The following is a 23130-nucleotide window of genomic DNA, read 5'->3' on the forward strand; positions in this document are numbered from 1 at the left end:
GGACCCCATTGCTAGTAAGAAGTGGTTAGCAAATATGGTGAACACTTTTTGGACGAGCGTCTGTCCTGAGGGGTCGAAGGTCGGATTTGCTTCCTGTCTTCTGAAAGGCAGAGCTCAAGATTGGTGGGAAGATGTAGATTTCGCTTTAGGAGGGAAATGCATTAAGACGATGGCTTGGGATGAGTTTGCTACCCAGTTTAGGACGGAGTTTCCCACGGTCACTAAGGTGAAACAGTTGGCGAAGGAGTTTCAGGACCTTAGCCAGATGACTGAGACTGTGGCAGAGATAACTGCCAAGTTTCGAGAAAAGGCTTTGTTGGTTCCGTAGTATGCAACGGACGATAAAATGAAGAATGTGAGGTATCATGATATACTAGGTGATGACATCAGGGAGTTTGTGAGCTTGTCAGGGTACAATACCCTGAATGATATGATTGCTAGAGCTCAGGAACAGAAGAATGATTTGGAGCACCTCAGGAAGAGGAAGTGTAACAGCCCAATTTTCACGCCCAACAATTTCATTTTTATAAATTACTTTAATTAAAACATCCATAGGAAAACATTGTCAAATCATAACATCTCATAAAACTGTATATAATGTCTGAAAATCCAAATCATAAAATAGTGATAATATCAGAGTACAATCCCAAGGAAAACTCATATTACGGAATCTGAGGTGTGTGTATGATGTGCAGCTACCGCGTCGGCTCCTTCCCCTTCGCTGAAGAGGTACCTGAAACAAAACTGAAAATTGTAAGCACGAAGCTTAGTGAGTTCCCCCACCGTACCACATACCATAAAATCACATATCACGCATATACTGTCAAGCATATCTGGGTGCCCGACCTACCCCTTCGGCCCTGTCGACCGGATAATGCCTATCATATATGGGTGTTGGCCTCCCCTTCGGTCCTATCGACCGGATGTTTCCTAGCATATTTGGGTGCTGGCCTCCCCTTCGGTCATGTCGACCGGATACTACCTAGCATATCTGGGTACTGGCCTCCCCTTCGGTCCTGTCGATCGGATACTATGGACTATTTCACCCCTCTACTACTACCACATAACATGTATCACATAATCATATTCTATGTAGTATGATTGGGTATCACCACCCCTCTTTGGCCCTATCGACCGAAAATCTTAGGGACTATCTCCCCTACTGTTACTGGCATATAACATCATATCATATTAGCACATAACGTATCAGGTAGTAGCAAAACTAGATGAATATCACAAAGACAATCATCTAATATACAACTCCTACTGGTGGGTCGGGACCCACCGCTACTGGAACGTAACTCACCTCGTAAGGCTGACTGCTGGAAAACTGCTCGGCAACCAAGGACGGATCTAGTATGGTGCCACCGGTGGCACCGGCAACACCTAGTTTTTCCCGACGTAGTACAAAATTTTCGATTTTTTTCTTTTTTCTACTATAAAATGTGCCACCGGCAACACCTACTATGGATCGGCAACACCTATTACGGACTGGCAACACCTACTACAAAATCTTGCGTCTGTCCCTGTCGGCAACTGTCTGTCTGCTGCTCCTGTAACCCTCCGCCTATAATCCCACAAAACACTCAGTTAGAACCTGATATCTACTCTTAGGGTAAAATGACTATTTTAACCCTCACCAAGTCCCAGTCAAAGTCAATTTCCAGTTGACCCGACTCACCGAGTTGGGCCGCCAACTCGTCGAGTCCCTAACTCATTACCCGTCCTTATCCACGACTTTACTCGTCGAGTTCAGCAACAAATCGACGAGCTCCCCTTTCTTTATAAACATCGAATGAATCTCCATCCGACTCGCCGAGTCGTATGAACAACTCGTCGAGTTCTCCTTCCTCTGATAAACAAGTCATGTCCTTGACTCACCGAGTTGTATGATGTGACAACCCGGAATTTCTATTTTGTACAAAACAATATCACTTCAATAGAAGTTATATCAGTCACAGTAAACTTTCAGACTTTTCCGTATAAGTTTGAGTAATTCAGGGTTTACACTTCAGAAAATATCAGGAGAGTGGATGCACTAGGGTTTTGTGCAACACTGTTATCCCAACACTCTAGGATATTAGAGTTCATTCCAAGAATAAAATATTTTCTGCCAAAAATCTCAGGACTATAAATAGAAATCTGAACCAAATAATTCATTAATTACATTTCCAATTAGAGAAAAGCCAAATTCTCTCTCACGTATCTTCGGGTTTTTATCCCAAATTGTGAGTACTTTGATCTAGTTATATTATATAGCTTAGATTGTGTTTAGAAACATCAAAATCGGACCAAAACCCCAAGATTTGGGAGTTTACCGCCCAAGAACACTTGGGGAGTAAACTACATTTTAAGGGCCAAAAGAGTCCTAATGACCCTCAAAGCCTTGGAACTCAAACAAGAAGCCTCCATTACATGTTTAGGACACCAAAATCAATTAGAAACAAGGATGAAAGTGAGTTCACGGCCAAGGAGGTTCTTGGGCCGTGAACTCCATGTTTAAGTGTTAAAATGGCCGAAAATGCCTTCATTTAGCCAAGAGACTAGCATAGCACATTACCTTTATGTGTCTAAGACCCAAAACAATCAAAATACCAACACCTAGGGGTGTTCACGGCCGCAAACACATGGCCAAATGGTTCATGGGCCGAAAACTCTAATTAGGGGTGTTTTGATGCCACAAACACTTCCTAAGGCTTAGGCTTGAATTTAGACATGTACCCTAAAGTGTTTGTAACCTAGAAAACATAAGGAATCACAAGGATAAAGGAGTTTATGTCCAAGACAAGTTCTTGGGCCGTAAACCCCTATAAATGGGACAAATGGCACCCTAACTCCTTCCTTATGCCTAGAATCCAACATAACTCATATCCTTGAAGTGTTAGGAACCTCAAAAACATCAAATGGTACTCCTTACCATGAGTTTACGGCCGTAAACTCATGGGGGAGTGGTCCCAAGGTCGTGAACTCCTAAAGGGAGTTAAAAAGAGGCCCAAACACTTGTTTAAGACTAGAAGCTCTTCACCACTTAAGTTGTATTAATGTTAAGCTTATGTAGATACATTTACCTGTATACACTTACATGGATACTTGTACCTAGAGTTACGAGGATGATTTATTAGTACCTTCTATGTAAATTGTCCTGCCTATCCCAGTTCAATGGGATATCTAGACAGGACTAACCATTCTGAATCCCAGCTGATTAGCACCAGTGGTTGATGAACATCTACGGATGCCTATGGTTACTACATATATTAGGAGTCAGTTACGGGACTAACCATTCCTCGAGCCTACTGTTCGCTACAAAGGTTGATGACCATCTACAGAGGTCTAAGGTTGATACTTATATTAGGAACATCGATTACGGGACTAACCCTTCCTACCCCCTGCTGCTGCTACAGAGGACAATTGGACAATCTTCGGATGTTCATTAGGTTATACATTTCGCTTACCGCGATGGCGTGTTAGTCCTAGTACCAAAGGATAACACTTAGATTAGTACATTTTCCTATTTACTTTATTTTGTGATACATTCACATAAACGAGGAGTTAGACTAAGTACTTTGAGTACTAGTCAATAGAAATGAAAAGCTATCATTTTTACTTACAAAACATTCAGGTCTTGGTAGAAGACTACATTATCATAACAAAACATTAGGGTCTTGGTAGAAGACTACATTATCATAACAAAACATTCGGGTCTTGGTAGAAGACTACATTATCATAACAAAACAGCCGGGTCTTGGTAGAAGATTACATTATCATAACAAAACATTCAGGTCTTGGTAGAAGACTACATTATCATAACAAAACATTCGGGTCTTGGTAGAAGACTACATTATCATAACAAAACATTCAGGTCTTGGTAGAAGACTACATTATCATAACAAAACATTCAGGTCTTGGTAGAAGACTACATTATCATAACAAAACATTCAGGTCTTGGTAAAAGACTACATTATCATAACAAAACATTCGGGTCTTGGTAGAAGACTACATTATCATAACAAAACATTCGGGTCTTGGTAGAAGACTACATTTCATACTAGTAGGAAATAAGGGATTTCTTAGAGTTTTTCATACTTAAATCAACAGTCTTACTTAAAGGTTTTACATGGCATTCATAACATTTTTTCAAAACAAGACAAGGACGCTTAAATACTTATGAATTCACCTGCTTTAAGCTGATACTCTCTTTCAAAATAACTTGTATTCTCAGGTCACCAGTAGACAGGTACGATGGCCAGGTTTTGAGAAGACGGAGCACAGACAAGACTCGTCTTTTATCTTGATTGTATTTTTGGTGTCTTATTACATTGAAAGAACACACATGTATTAAAACTTTACTTTTAATGCAATGGATGATGTTGTTGCTTGTTTACTACTTTACATTGTTTATGATACTATACATGACGTCCTCCACCCCGGAACGTTTCCGCCGTTCTTGGTTTTGGGGTGTGACAGATTGGTATCAGAGCTTTGTTTATAGTGAATATAGTATATCAACCCATAAAAGATATACTAACTATAAATACATAGGGATTAAAGCACTCTGTCTAAGAGTTATACTTCTAAATAATAAAATATTTAAGTAAGTATACGTGCCTGCATTCATACTAAAACCAGTGTCACAATGACAAGAACAAAAGTATTACGATTGTTGAATATCACAAGTGAGCCTGGGGATATATGGTCAGTCTTAGGAATGGCATAACCTGATCAACTATGTTGGTCCAAGGAGTGATTAGCATATTCCCAAGAATGGTTGTGATGTGGCAACAAGTCTAAAAACTTACCAACACAACCATAAAGAAATACCGTAGGGGTATTTGGTCTTACTGTAATTATCTTAGTCAGTTCGTCTATTTAGCTATTTCTTATATCCCTTTTCTCGCGTAGATATTAATGGTTGGATTTCACCACGGCGATCCGTACTTCCCAAACCAAGGCAACGTTGGATGGCTAGAGGAAGAACCAGAAGATGATCACCCAATCCCTTTGGATGATCACCATGCTGAGGGTTTTTCCGATAGTTCTGACTCGGAGCCTGAAGTCAACAACCTACCCCCAGATGCTCAAGACCCAAACCTGAACCCCTGTCCCGCATTTCAAGGACCCACACCTCTGTGGGCCACTAACTTGAATAGATGGAGTCAGGAACAGGGTCAACCCATTCCCTACAACGGAGATAGAAGTTTCTACAACCTCACTGAAGGAGGGTCTGCTGACAGGGTCCTACCCATCATGGTTCATAGGATTTCTAGGAACACGATACTGGGTCAATCATCTATCGAACGAGTCTTAGAGATTGATGCCAACTCTGGCGTCAACACCGTCCGTATTCGCCAACTAGAGTCCGCTCATGAAAGGACTCTGGTCCACAATGCGGCTCTGCAAAGAGAACTTGCTGAAACTCAAGCTGAAGTTAGGGAACTTCGAGCTCAGCAAGTGAGAGCTGACAGGCGTATGAGGGACATGAATCGCTTACTGTCGGGATCAAGAACTCATGCTAGCAGTTCTCGTCGCCGATAGAATCTCGACGACTCATCTTTTGGATATAACCTAGTTTATGTAAAACTATGGTCTAATTTCCTATCTTTATAAATCTTAGACCTGTTAGGTCTTGATCTATTCATAGTTCTGTCAAAAATTTCCTATCTTGGTTGATGTAAGGCCTACTTTTAGGCCATTTTTCCCGAACTCGTTACATCTATAATCCCCGTATTATTGACGGATATCTAATCATATGGAAATTATTATCCATATGTTGTCATCTTCAGTTAGTCATGCTATTCATTTTGTTGTTGGACTATGGGGAGTTAGTCCATGAGACACATTCATTATTCATTACTCTTATTCATGTCGCCATCTTTTAAACGTATAGTTAAAGATGTCGCCACGTAGAAATCCCAGGCGTAACCCAAACAACGAAGCACCGATACCACCACCTCAACCTCCTCAACCACCTTCTCCCTTCGATGCCACTATGTTCCAGGTGGCTTTCACAGCAGCAGTTGCAGCTGTTGTGTCAGCCATCAACGCTCCTGTCCCTAGTGGATCGGAAACAGGTGTACCTCCCTCGAACCATGGCGAAAGCCATGGACACCCTCGGGAATGCACCTACAAGGACTTCACGAACGCCAAACCCCGCAGCTTCAATGGAACTGGGGGTGTTATGGTGTTGAGACAATGGATTGAAAAGATGGAATCCGTCTTTGAAATCTGTGCTTGCCAGGAGGGCAACAAGGTCAAGTTTGCAGCTTGTACCTTCTCTGACAGAGCACTAACATGGTGGAACGGCCATGTTAAGTATATGACTTTGGTGGTGGCGTATTCCATCAGCTGGGAAAAGTTGAAGGACATGCTGATGAAAGAGTACTGTCCTCGAGGCGAAGTACAAAAACTCGACCAGGAATTTTGGGGTCTACAAGTGGTTGGATCCGACATCACAACCTACACAAATAGGTTCTATGATCTGGCAAACCTATGCCATGATATGGTTGCTCTCGAGAGCAAGAAGGTAGAGATAGATATCTGGGGGCTGTCGCCCCATATCCAGTCAAGTGTGTTAGCTTCCAGGCCTATCACTTTCGATAGTGCCAAGGAACTGGCACAATCCCTCATATACCACAGGAAACCTCAGAACCCAACAATCCCTGCACCAGTACCACAAAAGGTCAAAAACAACAAGAAGGGGTGGAACAAGAGGAAAATAGGGGCTTCGCAAGAATCCTCCAGGAAACAACAACTTGTGGCAATCAATGCTGCCACGGTAACTCCCGTTGTCCCTGCGAACCCCTTACCAGCAAAAACTTATGCTAGAACTCTCCCGAAATGCACCAAGTGCAGTTTCCACCACCACGGACCTTGCAGAGAGATGCAGTGCTCTAACTGCAATAGGAAGGGGCACACAGTCCGTTTCTGCAAGACTCCAACAGCTCAGGCTGCCTAGGTTCCTAATGCCTGTATGGGCCAAACTTGCTACGATTGTGGCGAGGTGGACCATTACAAGAGGAACTGCCCTAAAGCAGGGATGGTTGGAGGAGTAGGAAGAGTTATGGCCCTAGGCCACGAGGAAGCGGTAGCTGATCCTACGATAGTTACTGGTACGTTTCTCCTCGATAACTCATATGCTTGCATACTTTTCGACAGTGGAGCTGAGAAAAGTTTCGTAAGTCATAAATTTGCACACCTGCTTAAACAAAAATCATGTGCATTAGATAATACATTCACGGTAGAAATGGCTAACGGGAAAACGGAGAGTAATAACTACATATACGTAGGTTGTACTTTAACTTTAGATGGCCATACTTTCAAGATAGACCTTATGCCGGTCCCAATTAAATGTTTCGACGTTATCAACGGCATGGATTGGTTGAGTCTTCTTCGCGCCGACATCACGTGCTTTGAAAAAGCAGTTCGTCCTAACCTTCCTAACAACGAAACTTTAGTTATCTATGGCGACAAACCTAGTGCGAGCCTTCGCATCATTTCGTGCATTCAAGCCCAGAAGTGCTTGCGAAAGTAATATCATGCATTCCTCACACACGTCGTCGATACAAGTCAAGAAATGAAAGACATTCAGAACATCCCAGAAGTACGCGACTTTCCCGACATCTTCCCAGAAGAACTTCCCGGTTTACCACCACAACGCCAAGTCGAGTTCAGAATCGACTTAGTGCCAGAAGCTACCCCCGTAGCCAAATCTCCTTATCGTCTGGCACCGGCCAAGATGCAGGAACTTTCCAGTCAGCTTAACGAACTTCTCAAGAAAGGATTCATTCGACCAAGATTCTCACCATGCGGAGCACCGGTCTTGTTCGTCAAGAAGAAGGATGGATCGTTTCGCATGTACATCGACTATAGAGAACTCAACAAGCTTACCATTAAAAATCGTTATCCTTTTCCCCGCATTGACGATTTATTTGATCAACTTCAAGGAGCTAACTACTTCTCGAAGATAGATCTACGATCCGGATATCACTAACTACGAGTGTTAGAGGAGGATGTTCCCAAGACAGCCTTCCGAACCCGTTATGGGCACTACGAGTTTGTAGTGATGCCGTTCGGATTAACCAATGCGCCCGCAGTATTCATGGATCTGATGAATAGGGTGTGTCGTCCTTACTTGGATCAGTTTGTAATTGTCTTCATAGATGACATACTTATCTATTCTCGAAGTAAGGAGGAACATAGTCAACATCTCCGTATAGTCTTAGAAACATTGCGATCGGAGAAGCTCTATGTGAAGTTCTCCAAGTGTGAATTTTGGATTCGACGAGTCGAATTTTTGGGCCATGTTGTAACAGCCCGAAATCTCAGGTATTGTTTAATTATGTTTTTGGGGTGAGTTAAGAGGGGACTCGGCGAGTTGGAGCCTAGACTCGCCGAGTAGGATCGCAGACTTGGTCGCGGGTCCGCGACTGGACTCGACGAGTCCAGATATGGACTCGGCGAGTCGATGCTGTTCAGCAGAAACCCTAACCGTTCGGTTTTGGATCGTATATAATGCTCTTATATGCCGTCATTGTCCGTCTTTAGTCGATTGAGAGGAACCCTAAACGGCTGTGGGCATCTAGAGCAAGATTGGAGGATATTAGGGCTTGAAGAGATTGTTGGGCAAAGAGGAGAAGGGTTTTGGCTAAAGGAACAACAAGGGATTCGAGTTCTGCGGTTTGGAGACTCAGAGAGGGCATATTCCAGGTAATATTTCGGATTCCAATTCTGTTATTTGATGTGTATGCGAAATTAGGGTTTATGAAACCCATTTAGTGATTAGATGGGTTACTATGTTATTACCCGAACGTTTATACCCCAGTAATAAGATGTTTAGAAGTCCAGAAAGTCCCATGATTGTATATCTCGGGATCATACGTAATTTAGAAAGCAGTTGCTCGTCTGCATGGCATGGACTCGCCGAGTTGTTCTTCAGACTCGGCGAGTAGCTTGAAGATTTACTGGGACTCGCCGAGTTGTTCTTCAGACTCGGCGAGTGGAGTCGGGGTGGCCCCGCGATTCTTCCAGGGGTAACTCGTCGGGTCGAGGAGGATACTCGTCGAGTAGATAATGAATCTCAGAAAGTTGGAGGACGTCTAGACTCGCCGAGTCGCCATGGTACTCGCCGAGTCCGGTCAAGTTGACCGTTGACCGTTGACCAGAGTTGACCTAAGTCTGACTTCTTAGGGATAGTCACACTTAGAAGATATAAGTATTAATGAGATATGTGATGTTATAGGGAGGTTGTAGCTCGTCGGGTTGTGCACGAGTGATTTCAGGATTTGCTAGCTTTCAGCTTTTACGAGGTGAGTCTTCTCACTATACTGTACCTGGAAGGGTTTGACTGTGTGACCGGAAGGTCGGATATGATATGTGATATGTATGCTATATGTGGTAAGTTATTTGTTATATGTGCTATGTATGCTATGGGCCGGAAGGCAATATGTTATGGGCCGGAAGGCGATATGTTGTGTGATGGACCGGAAGGTCGGCGTGGGTAGGACCGGAAGGTTTACCCAACAGGGACGGAAGTCCCCTGAGACACATGGACCGGAAGGTCGGGCCTGGAAAGGCGTATGTGCGTAAGTTGTATATTGGGGAACTCACTAAGCATTTATGCTTACAGTTGTTGCACATGTATTTCAGGTACTAGCGAGGACCGTGGGAAGGCGCCGGCGTGATCGATACACACTGAAGACTACTTTTATGATCTTGGGATTTTGATTATTTGTATTTGACAGAATACTTAAACTATTTATGCTTTGTTCTGAATGGAAATAAATACATTTTTAAAATGAAAAATTTGTTTGAAAATTTGAGTTGTTACAATTGGTATCAGAGCCTTGGTTTGAGGGATTCGGGTGCACCTTCGGGAGTAGCTGAACTCAAACCGAGGATTTGAGGGAAACTTTTTAAATAAAGGCATAAACTTTTGTAAATGGTTTTGTGGTAAGCAAGAAAGAAGCAGTGTGTACGATCAGTCAGCGCCCGAACGGTAAAGATCCCCAAAATACCTTACAATATTATATGATATGAATTGTTATGCATGCTAGAAGACTAGGTATCCATGATAGGACTAGAGTGGCCTGATTTGTGATGCCTTAGTCTAGGGAAATTTGCCTATATGAGATGTGTTGCTAGCATGCGGGTAGATAGTGCATATCAGCAGTAGAGTACTCACTAACCGGAGTTTGGGGAGGAGGACTTGGGATGAACACTGATGCGGTGTGGTCGGTAGTATTGGGCCCGTACTACCGAGGACACCGGGTCAGTGGGAGACCCAAGTAAGAATCCCTGGATATCGGGGACTGAGTAGGGTTGTGTATCGAGTGCGATTATACTCGGTGGAGTCTCTGATAGTTTTATGTTGTATTTCAGAGACATCATGGTTAGACCGCGCCACGGAGCGAGTACGAGCGGTGTGAGTGACGAGGATATTCGTCAGATGATTCACGAGGAGGTGGCGGCAGCGATCCGGGCTGAGATCCCGGAGATGTTTGGGTCTATTAAGACCACCCTGATGGAGACATTCGATGAGCGGTACGCCGCGTTGACTGAGGCTGCAACCGCTGCAGCTACCGCAGCTGTGGCCGCTGCTAGGCCACAGGGAGGTGACTCGTTGCTGTTCCGAGAGTTCAGCAACACGAAGCCACCGGAGTTCGATGGGACGCAGGATCCGATTGCTGCGATGAGGTGGATCGCGGACATAGAGGGGTGCTTCTACACGTGTTCATGCACGGAGCACCTGAGGGTACGGTTCGCTTTGAACCAGCTCCGCCTGGGAGTGAAGGACTGGTGGAAGTTCGTGACGGCGAACTTCACTTTGGCAGAGACTACAGCGGTGACATGGGAGGGATTTACTGCCATGTTCAGGGATGAGTACGTTCCCCCGGTGGAGAGGGAACGATTGGTGCAGGAGTTCTTAACCCTCAAGCAGGGTACTGATTATGTTGCGGTGATTACGCGGAAGTTTCATGAGAGGGCGATGTTCTGCCCCGAGCTGGTGTCCTCTGATCAGGCTCGGATGAGCCGGTACTTGGGAGTGTTGAGGAGGGATATCCGGGAGTTCGTGTCGAACTCCACCTACCATACTTTTGCTGAGCTTCAGGCGAATGCCAGGAAGCGCGAGATCGAGTTGGAGACCCAGGCCAGGGAGGAGGCCGAGTCTCAGCGGGTGGACCGGCGACCGGCTCAGTTCCAGCCGGCAGCCAAGCGGACCAAGTCCGCCGATGCGAGGACGGGAGGTTCGAAGAGCCGCACTTGCGGAAAGTGCGGCAAGGGTCATGAGGGGGCGTGTCGATCTGGTGCTTGCTACAAGTGTGGCAAGGAGGGGCACATTGCTAGGGAGTGTCCCAAGGGATTTACGGTTTGCTTTCATTGCAACCAGACTGGCCATAGGAAGGCCGAGTGCCCTCAGCTTCTTCAGGGAACTGCACCTGCTGCCGGAGCTACTGCGACTCGACCGGTGAAGGCCGAGGCCCCGAGGGCTCGGGGGAGAGCCTTTCAGCTGACTGCGGAAGAGGTCCGCACTGCGCCCGATGTTGTGGCAGGTACTTTTCTTGTGAACTCTGTGCCTGCCTTAGTGTTATTTGACTCGGGTGCGAGTAGGTCCTTTGTGTCCTTAGCCTTTAGTCAGCATATCAGCGTCAGTCGTGAGTCGTTGAGTCGACCTTTGAGAGTTTCTATAGCTGACGAGAAAGTGATTTGTGCCACGGAGGTTTTTCGGGGATGTGTACTAGAGATGTTCGGGGTGGAATTCCCGATTTACCTAATCCCTATTGCGATGGGTGATGTCTGTGTCATCGTAGGCATGGACTGGTTGAGCCGATTCGGCGCTGTCATCGACTGTGAGCGTCAGCTGGTGACCACACGAGACCATAGTGGGGGAGTCCTTTCGGTGTACGGCGAGGGTACCCGTTCGGGATCAGCTTTTTGTTCGGCCGCTAGGGCGAGGCAGTGTCTACAGCAGGGCTGTAAGGGTTTTGTGGCATATGTGATGGATACGCGGGAGGTTCCCGAGAGACCGAAATCAGTTGGGGAGGTCCCTGTGGTGCGTGAGTTTCCAGATGTTTTCCCCGAGGAGCTGCCGGGAGTACCTCCTGTGAGGCAAGTAGAGTTTGGTATCGATCTGGTTCCGGGGGCCGCGCCTATTGCTAAGGTGCCTTATCGTCTTGCACCTCCAGAGATGCAAGAGTTGTCCTCGCAGCTCCAGGAGCTGTTGGGGAAGGGATTCATTCGGCCGAGCAGCTCGCCGTGGGGAGCACCTATTCTGTTCGTCAAGAAGAAGGATGGTTCACACCGGATGTGTATTGATTACCGGGAGTTGAACAAGTTGACGGTCAAGAACCGTTACCCGTTACCGAGGATCGATGATTTATTCGATCAGTTGCAGGGAGCGTCTTGGTTTTCCAAGATCGATCTGAGGTCAGGGTACCATCAGGTGAGAGTGCGGGAGGAGGATGTCCAGAAGACAGCGTTTAGGACGCGATATGGGCATTATGAGTTTGTGGTGATGCCTTTCGGACTCACCAATGCCCCGGCGGTGTTCATGGATCTCATGAACAGGGTATGCAGACCGATGTTGGATCGGTCAGTGATTGTATTCATTGACGACATTCTGGTGTATTCTAGATCTAGAGAGCAGCATGAGGAGCATTTGAGGGAGGTCCTTGAGGTATTGAGGTCGGAGAAGCTTTATGCAAAGTTCTCCAAATGTGACTTCTAGCTGCGAGAGGTCCAATTTCTAGGACATGTTGTCAATCAGAAAGGGATATTGGTCGATCCGACCTAGGTTGAGGCGGTGATGAGTTGGGAGGTGCCGAAGTCACCTTCTGAGATCAGGAGCTTCCTTGGGTTGGCAGGGTATTACCGGAGATTCATCAAGGATTTCTCCAAGATCGCAGTGCCACTCACCAGATTGACCCGGAAGGGTGTTGCATTCTCATGGGGGCCCGAGCAGCAGACCTCCTTTGAGACACTTCGCCAGAGGTTGTGCGAAGCCCCGGTATTAGCTCTTCCAGAAGGGATGGAAGATTTTGTGGTATATTGCGACGCATCGATTTCGGGATTGGGTGCAGTGTTTATGCAGAGGGGTCATGTGATAGCTTATGCGTCGAGGCAGCTGAAGCCTCATGATGCGAGATACCCCACGCATGATTTAGAGTTGGGAGCAGTAGTGTTCGCTCTCAAGATTTGGCGTCACTACCTGTATGGGGTTCAATGTACGATCTATACGGATCATAAGAGCTTGAAGTATTTGATGGATCAGCCCAACCTAAATATGCGTCAGAGGAGGTGGTTGGATGTGGTCAAGGATTACGATTGTGAGATCCTGTACCACCCAGGCAAGGCTAATGTGGTAGCCGACGCATTGAGCCGCAGGGCGGAGAGCACTCCATTGCGAGATGTATGCTTGAGACTGACTGTGATGACTCCAGTATTGGACGCTATTCGTGGGGCACAGGCAGAGGCTGTGCGACCAGAAATGCAGAAGAAAGAGCGGGTTGTGGGGTTAATTTCAGAGTTTGTTAAGGATAGTCGAGGGCTTAAGACGTTTCAGGGTCGGATCTGGGTACCGTTCGTGGGCGGTACGCGTATTACTTTGATGGAAGAGGCTCATAGATCGAAATTCTCGATCCATCCCGGTGCTACAAAGATGTATTTGGATTTGAGGAAGGAGTATTGGTGGCCCTGTATGAAGAGGGACGTGGCATGGTTCGTTGAGAGGTGCTTGACCTGCCGTAGGACTGCCAGGGAAGTTGATGCTATTTGGGTGATTGTGGATAGGTTGACGAAAAGTGCACACTTCCTTGCCATCAGCGAGAGTTCTTCAGCGGAGAAGTTGGCAGAGATATATGTGAGAGAAGTGGTATCTCGGCATGGGGTGCCGATCTCGATTGTGTCAGACCGTGATGTGCGCTTCACTTCCAGATTCTGGAAGAAATTCCATGAGGAGCTGGGTACTAAATTGCATTTTAGTACCGCATACCATCCCCAGACAGACGGTCAGAGCGAGCGGACGATTCAGACGCTGGAGGACATGCTTCGAGCGTGTGTGTTAGACTTCGGGGGTAGCTGGGATGCATATTTACCATTGGCAGAGTTTTCCTACAACAACAGCCATCATTCGAGCATTGGTATGCCACCTTTTGAGCTGTTGTATGGTAGGAGGTGTCGGACCCCATTTGCTGGGGAGAGGTGGGAGAGAGAGTAATGGGCAGCACGGAGATCGTGCTCCAGACGACAGAGCAGATTCAGCAAGTGAGACAAAGGTTATTGACTGCCCAGAGCCGACAGAAGAGTTATGCAGACAGGCGCCGATCCGAGCTTGAATTTCAGGTCGGCGACTTCGTTCTCCTGAAGGTCTCTCCTTGGAAAGGGGTGATTCGATTCAGGAAGAGGGGCAAATTGGGGCCCCGGTATATTGGGCCATTTCGTGTGATTGCAAGGATAGGCCGGGTAGCCTATCGGTTGGAGTTGCCAGCGGAGTTGGGTCAGATCCACGACACTTTTCATGTGTCGCAGTTGAGGAAGTGCATAGCCGATGAGTCGGCAGTGGTTCCATTGGAGGATATTCAGGTGGATGCGAGCCTGAATTACGCGGAGAGACCAGTGGCTATCAGAGATCGGAAGATCAAGGTTCTGAGGAACAAGGAGGTACCTCTGGTGTTGGTTCAATGGCAACACCGTAAGGGATCGGAAATGACTTGGGAACCGGAACGCGAGATGCGGGAGCAGCATCCGGAACTATTTGCAGAGTGAGACTTCGAGGGCGAAGTCTAATCCAAGTGGGGGAGAGTTGTAACAGCCCGAAATCTCAGGTATTGTTTAATTATGTTTTTGGGGTGAGTTAAGAGGGGACTCGGCGAGTTGGAGCCTAGACTCGCCGAGTAGGATCGCAGACTTGGTCGCGGGTCCGCGACTGGACTCGACGAGTCCAGATATGGACTCGGCGAGTCGACGCTGTTCAGCAGAAACCCTAACCGTTCGGTTTTGGATCGTATATAATGCTCTTATATGCCGTCATTGTCCGTCTTTAGTCGATTGAGAGGAACCCTAAACGGTTGTGGGCATCTAGAGCAAGATTGGAGGATATTAGGGCTTGAAGAGATTGTTGGGCAAAGAGGAGAAGGGTTTTGGCTAAAGGAACAGCAAGGGATTCGAGTTCTGCGGTTTGGAGACTCAGAGAGGGCATATTCCAGGTAATATTTCGGATTCCAATTCTGTTATTTGATGTGTATGCGAAATTAGGGTTTATGAAACCTATTTAGTGATTAGATGGGTTATTATGTTATTACCCGAACGTTTATACCCCAGTAATAAGATGTTTAGAAGTCCAGAAAGTCCCATGATTGTATATCTCGGGATCATACGTAATTTAGAAAGCAGTTGCTCGTCTGCATGGCATGGACTCGCCGAGTTGTTCTTCAGACTCGGCGAGTAGCTTGAAGATTTATTGGGACTCGCCGAGTTGTTCTTCAGACTCGGCGAGTGGAGTCGGGGTGGCCCCGCGATTCTTCCAGGGGTAACTCGTCGGGTCGAGGAGGATACTCGTCGAGTAGATAATGAATCTCAGAAAGTTGGAGGACGTCTAGACTCGCCGAGTCGCCATGGTACTCGCCGAGTCCGGTCAAGTTGACCGTTGACCGTTGACCAGAGTTGACCTAAGTCTGACTTCTTAGGGATAGTCACACTTAGAAGATATAAGTATTAATGAGATATGTGATGTTATAGGGAGGTTGTAGCTCGTCAGGTTGTGCACGAGTGATTTCAGGATTTGCTAGCTTTCAGCTTTTACGAGGTGAGTCTTCTCACTATACTGTACCCGGAAGGGTTTGACTGTGTGACCGGAAGGTCGGATATGATATGTGATATGTATGCTATATGTGGTAAGTTATTTGTTATATGTGCTATGTATGCTATGGGCCGGAAGGCAATATGTTATGGGCCGGAAGGCGATATGTTGTGTGATGGACCGGAAGGTCGGCGTGGGTAGGACCGGAAGGTTTACCCAGCAGGGACGGAAGTCCCCTGAGACACATGGACCGGAAGGTCGGGCCTGGAAAGGCGTATGTGCGTAAGTTGTATATTGGGGAACTCACTAAGCATTTATGCTTACAGTTGTTGCACATGTATTTCAGGTACTAGCGAGGACCGTGGGAAGGCGCCGGCGTGATCGATACACACTGAAGACTACTTTTATGATCTTGGGATTTTGATTATTTGTATTTGACAGAATACTTAAACTATTTATGCTTTGTTCTGAATGGAAATAAATACATTTTTAAAATGAAAAATTTGTTTGAAAATTTGAGTTGTTACACATGTTGTTAGCGAAGAGGGAATACACGTGGACCCTTCCAAAATCAAGGCCATTGAGAACTGGTCAGCACCAAAGACACCTACATAAATTCGTCAATTTCTAGGTCTCGCTGGCTACTATCGCAGGTTCATTCAGAACTTCTCCAGCATAGTGAAACCTCTTACAACCCTGCCCAAAAAGACATGGCCTTTGACTGGGAAGAGAAACAGGAAAGAGCGTTCCAAACGCTCAAACGAGCCTTGTGCACTGCACCGATACTATCCCTCCCTAAAGGGATAGAAGACTTCATTGTCTATTGCGATGCATCCAATCAAGGACTCGGATGTGTTCTGATGCAACGAGGTAAAGTCATAGCCTATGCCTCGAGACAGCTGAAGACACATGAGGTTAACTACACCACCCATGATCTTGAACTAGGAGCAGTCGTATTTGCTCTGAAGATCTTGAGACACTACCTGTATGGTACAAAAAGCACGATCTTTACAGACCACAAGAGTTTACAACACATCTTCGACCAGAAAGAGCTCAACATGAGACAACGACGGTGGGTAGAGCTACTCAGTGATTACGAGTGTGAAATTCGTTATCATCCGGGTAAAGCCAATATAGTAGTTGACGCCCTGAGTCGGAAAGAATATATTGGTCGTAGAGTCAAATCTTTGACTCTAACTATCCATTCACACTTGTCCACGAAAATTAAGAAGGCTCGGCTCAACGTTTTGAAACCTGAAAATGTGGCTGGTGAATCCCTTAGAGGGATGGATAAGAACCTGGAAGTCAAGGGTGGTGGAGCCTTATACCTCATGGATCAGATCTGGACACCGAAACACGGTGGCTTCAGAGACTTGGTCATGACGGAAGCTCATAACACTCGTTATTCTGTCCACCCGGGTTTAGATAAGATGTATCTGGATCTTAAAAAGTTATACTAGTGGCCTAACATGAAAGCAGATATTGCTACCTTCGTAAGTAAGTGCCTTACTTGTGCGAAGGTGAAGGTCGAATACCAGAAACCCTCCAGTCTTCTACAACAACCGGAGATACTAGAATGGAAGTGGGAGCAGATCACTATGGACTTCATAACCAAGTTGCCCAAGACGACGGGTGGACTTGATTCCATATGGGTCATCGTCGATAGACTGACCAAGTCTGCACACTTCTTGCCAATCAAAGAAACGGACAAGATGGAGAAACTTACACGAACATACATTAGGGAGATTGTAAGACTACACGGTGTTCCTATATCTATTATCTCATATAGAGATAGTAGATTCACTTCGAGGTTATGGCAGTCATTACAAAGTTCCCTAGGAACTAGGCTGGACATGAGTACGGCCTACCATCCACAGACCGACGCGCAAAGTGAGAGGATTATCCAGACCTTAGAAGATATGTTGCGTGCCTGTGTGATTGACTTTGGAAAAGCTTGGGATACCCATTTACCCCTTGTCTAATTTTCCTACAACAACAGTTATCACACGAGCATAAAGGCAGCTCCATTCAAGGCCCTCTATGGCCGAAAGTACAAATCCCCTCTATGCTGGGCTGAGGTGTGTGATACCCAGTTAGCTAAGGGACGAGTTCCCGAAAGCACTCTCACGGGTCCGGAGATCATTCGAGAAACGACAAAGAAGATCGTTCAAATTCGTGAGCGATTGAAAGCCTCTAGAGACCGACAGAAAAGCTACGCTGACAAGCGAAGGAAACCGTTGGAATTCCAGGTGGGCGACCAAGTCCTACTAAAGGTCTCAACCTAGAAGGGCTTAATACGCTTTGGAAAGCGTGGGAAGCTCAATCCAAGATACATAGGGCCTTTCGAGATTCTCGCAAGAATCGGCCCTGTAGCTTACAAACTCAACCTACCGCACGAACTCAGTAACGTACATCCTACCTTCCATGTCTCGAACTTGAAAAAGTGTCTGTCCGACGAGACTCTTGTTATTCCACTCGACGAGATCGAGATCAACGAGAGCCTCAACTTCGTGGAGGAACCAATAGAGATCATGGACCGAGAGGTCAAGCAAACAAAGCAGAGCCGTATCCCGGTAGTGAAGGTACGCTGGAACGCAAAGCGTGGACCTGAATTCACTTGGGAACAAGTGGATCAGATGAAACTGAAATACCCTCATCTTTTCGCTTAGTTATTTGTAACTTCTTATTTGCTTACATTCTAATTTCGAGGCGAAATTCCTTCTAACGGGGGGGATGATGTGACAACCCGAAATTTCCATTTTGTACAAACAATATCACTTCAATAGAAGTTATATCAGTCACAGTAAACTTTCAAACTTTTTCGTATAAGTTTGAGTAATTCAGGGTTTACACTTCAGGAAATATCAGGATAGTGGATGCACTAGGGTTTTGTGCAACACTGTTATCCTAATACTCTAGATATTATAGTTCATTCCAGGAATAAAATATTTTCTGCCAAAAATCTCAGGACTATAAATAGAAATCTGAAACAAATAATTCATTAGTTACATTTCCAATTAGAGAAAAGCCAAATTCTCTCTCACGGATCTTCGTGTTTTTATCCCAAATTGTGAGTACTTCGATCTAGTTATATTATATAGCTTAGATTGTGTTTAGAAACATCAAAATCGGACCAAAACCCCAAGATTTGGGAGTTTACCGCCCAAGAACACTTGGGGAGTAAACTACATTTTAAGGGCCAAAAGAGTCCTAATGACCCTCAAAGCCTTGGAACTCAAACAAGAAGCCTCCATTACATGTTTAGGACACCAAAATCAATTAGAAACAAGGATGAAAGTGAGTTCACGGCCAAGGAGGTTCTTGGGCCGTGAACTCCATGTTTAAGTGTTAAAATGGCCGAAAATGCCTTCATTTAGCCAAGAGACTAGCATAGCACATTACCTTTATGTGTCTAAGACCCAAAACAATCAAAATACCAACACCTAGGGGTGTTCACAGCCGCAAACACATGGCCAAATGGTTCATGGGCCGAAAACTCTAGTTAGGGGTGTTTTGATGCCACAAACACTTCCTAAGGCTTAGGCTTGAATTTAGACATGTGCCCTAAAGTGTTTGTAACATAGCTCATATCCTTGAAGTGTTAGGAACCTCAAAAACATCAAATGGTACTCCTTACCATGAGTTTACGGCCGTAAACTCATGGGGGAGTGGTCCCAAGGCCGTGAACTCCTAAAGGGAGTTAAAAAGAGGCCCAAACACTTGTTTAAGACTAGAAGCTCTTCACCACTTAAGTTGTATTAATGTTAAGCTTACGGCCAGGAGTTTACTCCCCTGGGCCGTAAACTCCAAAACATATGGTCATTTGGCCATAAACTCCCATTAGAGGTCTTGCACTCCCTTGTCGCAACCCATTAGCCTCCTAACACTTGACCAAAAGTGTTTTCCTCGCATTAGGATTTTTATACATGTTTAATTAGTGTTATAATCACTAATTGTTTATGTACATATGTCTTCATATGTAATTAGGACCATTGTGTGTGTCTAAAGTTTCCACTTGACACCTAGCAGTCCTACCTTTTCAGTTCATCCGTATCACCCACAACAGGTGAGTTCATACCCCTTAATCAACCTTTTAAATGATTTTAAATGCTTTAATGGGGGGAATACAAGTAGAAAACAACATGTTATTAAATCATTCATATGTATTTTATAACTGTGTTTTCATTCAGCAGATTTCACATACTACAAAATGTGATGCAAGAAATGGTTTTCTATCTTAAAAATACTTTGTTATCAAATGTATTACTTTTGAAATGTTTATTAAAAGGACATCAAGTCATTGTTAATTATTGTTCCAAACTCTTAGATGTCTTACAAAACCATTTTTACTTTCTTGAACAAAACTATACTTATACAAATATGATCTTATATATGTATTGATGTTATAGTTTTCATCCTTCATTCAGTTTCCCACACTCTTGTGTAGCAAGGGTGTGTAAACCTGTTTGGACAATCAATTACCTTCCAGTTAATTATCATAGGGATAATTAGTAGATACAAAACATTATTCCTATTACAAGGGATTACATCAGAGTCAGTTCATTCATGAGTCTATGCTATACATTACATGTTACATGAATACATTCACATGAGTACGCTTACATGGATACACTTACATGAATACCTTACATGAATACACTTACATGAGTACGCTTACATGTATACAATTAGATGAATACCTTACATGAATACACTTACATGAGTACGCTTACATGGATACACTTAGATGAATACCTTACATGAATACACTTACATGAGTACGCTTACATGGATACACTTAGATGAATACCTTACATGAATACATTACATGAGTAACTTTATGTAGATACATTTACATGTATACACTTACATGGATACTTGTACCTAGAGTTACGAGGATGATTTATTAGTACCTTCTATGTAAATTGTCCTGCCTATCCCAGTTCAACAGGATATCTAGACGGGACTAACCATTCCGAATCCCAGCCGATTAGCACCAGTGGTTGATGAACATATACGGATGCCTACGGTTACTACATATATTAGGAGTCAGTTACGGGACTAACCATTCCTCGAGCCTACTGTTCGCTACAAAGGTTGATGACCATCTACAGAGGTCTAAGGTTGATACTTATATTAGGAACATCGATTACGGGACTAACCCTTCCTACCCCCTGCTGCTGCTACAGAGGACAATTGGACAATCTTCGGATGTTCATTAGGTTATACATTTCGCTTACCGCGATGGCGTGTTAGTCCTAGTACCAAAGGATAACACTTAGATTAGTACATTTTCCTATTTACTTTATTTTGTGATACATTCACATAAACGAGGAGTTAGACTAAGTACCTTGAGTACTAGTCAATAGAAATGAAAAGCTATCATTTTTACTTACAAAACATTCAGGTCTTGGTAGAAGACTACATTATCATAACAAAACATTAGGGTCTTGGTAGAAGACTACATTATCATAACAAAACATTCGGGTCTTGGTAGAAGACTACATTATCATAACAAAACAGTCAGGTCTTGGTAGAAGACTACATTATCATAACAAAACATTCAGGTCTTGGTAGAAGACTACATTATCATAACAAAACATTCGGGTCTTGGTAGAAGACTACATTATCATAACAAAACATTCAGGTCTTGGTAGAAGACTACATTATCATAACAAAACATTAAGGTCTTGGTAGAAGACTACATTATCATAACAAAACATTCGGGTCTTGGTAGAAGACTACATTATCATAACAAAACATTCGGGTCTTGGTAGAAGACTACATTATCATAACAAAACATTCGGGTCTTGGTAGAAGACTACATTTCATACTAGTAGGAAATAAGGGATTTCTTAGAGTTTTTCATACTTAAATCAACAGTCTTACTTAAAGGTTTTACATGACATTCATAACATTTTTTCAAAACAAGACAAGGACGCTTAAATACTTATGAATTCACCTGCTTTAAGCTGATACTCTCTTTCAAAATAACTTGTATTCTCAGGTCACCAGTAGACATGTACGATGGCCAGGTTTTGAGAAGACGGAGCATAGACAAGACTCGTCTTTTATCTTGATTGTATTTTTGGTGTCTTATTACATTGAAAGAACACACATGTATTAAAAACTTTACTTTTAATGTAATGGATGATGTTGTTGCTTGTTTACTACTTTACATTGTTTATGATACTGTACATGACGTCCTCCACCCCGGAACGTTTCCGCCGTTCTTGGTTTTGGGGCGTGACATATGAACAACTCGTCGAGTTCATCTTCAACTGTAAGGAGATTGCCTTGGACTCGCCGAGTCCGTTCTTGCACTCGTCGAGTCCCATGAACTCCAGATCTAAGGCTAAGTACAATACGTTGGGTCACTCCCTTGGACCCTCTAAAAACCCTTCTAGAGCTGAACTGAGTTCCTTCAAACCTTAACAGAAAAGGGGAGTTTTGCCTCGGACTCGCCGAGTCCCAAGAACGACTCGTCGATTCGGGCATGTCCATGTCTCATTTCTCGATTTCCAGCATACACCTCTTGACCAAGTGTAACACCCTGATCCTCAGGTATTAATAATGATATTTTGGTTTAGACTTTTGAGAGCCTACTCGGCGAGTTGGCCTCCCTACTCGTCGAGTAGTAGCGGGTTGTCCGCGAAGTTTAATGATCTACTCGCCAAGTCCATTATGGTACTCGACGAGTAGATGCTGGTAGATGAAACCCTAGATTTCGGGGCCTTGCACCCTATTTAAAGGGTCATTATCCTCCCCTTTACATCTCTTTACCTCCCAAAAACCTTGTTTTGAGTGTGATTGTGTTTCTTAGTGATTTAAAGCTTGAAGGAGGGATTTGGTGAAGAAATCACTTACAGTTGAAGACCATATGAACTCGTGGGGATTCAAGATCTACTTATGTGGAGCACTTTATGAAGGTATTAAGTTGTCTCTTGGCTCATTTCCACCCAAAACCCTCTTATGCATGGATTCTAAGAAAGGGCTTTTGTGTTTAAGCCAAGATCTGAAGTTGTAACTTCAGATCTGAACTCCTTTTGGCCTTGAGATGCATAAAGTTATCAGTTGAGCTTAGCATGTGCCTTCCCTCAAGTGTATGACTCCATTCCAAGCTTAGATTTGCTATTTTAGGGCCTTAAAGCCTTGCATGCACGTAAAGTTTGCAACTTTACGTGGAAAGCATGCCTCAGGAGCCTAGATCTATAGTTTGGAAGCATTGCATGGCTTAAAAGAGTATGTATGGCTTGAGACCTGTTAGGACTCGGCGAGTCTCAAGGGGGGACTCGGCGAGTCATATGAAGGCAGGCATGGACTGAACGAGTAGGATGAAC

Source organism: Lactuca serriola, chromosome 9 (genome assembly GCF_051521515.1).
Source record: "Lactuca serriola cultivar US96UC23 chromosome 9, Lser_US96UC23_V15, whole genome shotgun sequence".
Classification (NCBI taxonomy): Eukaryota; Viridiplantae; Streptophyta; class Magnoliopsida; order Asterales; family Asteraceae; genus Lactuca; species Lactuca serriola.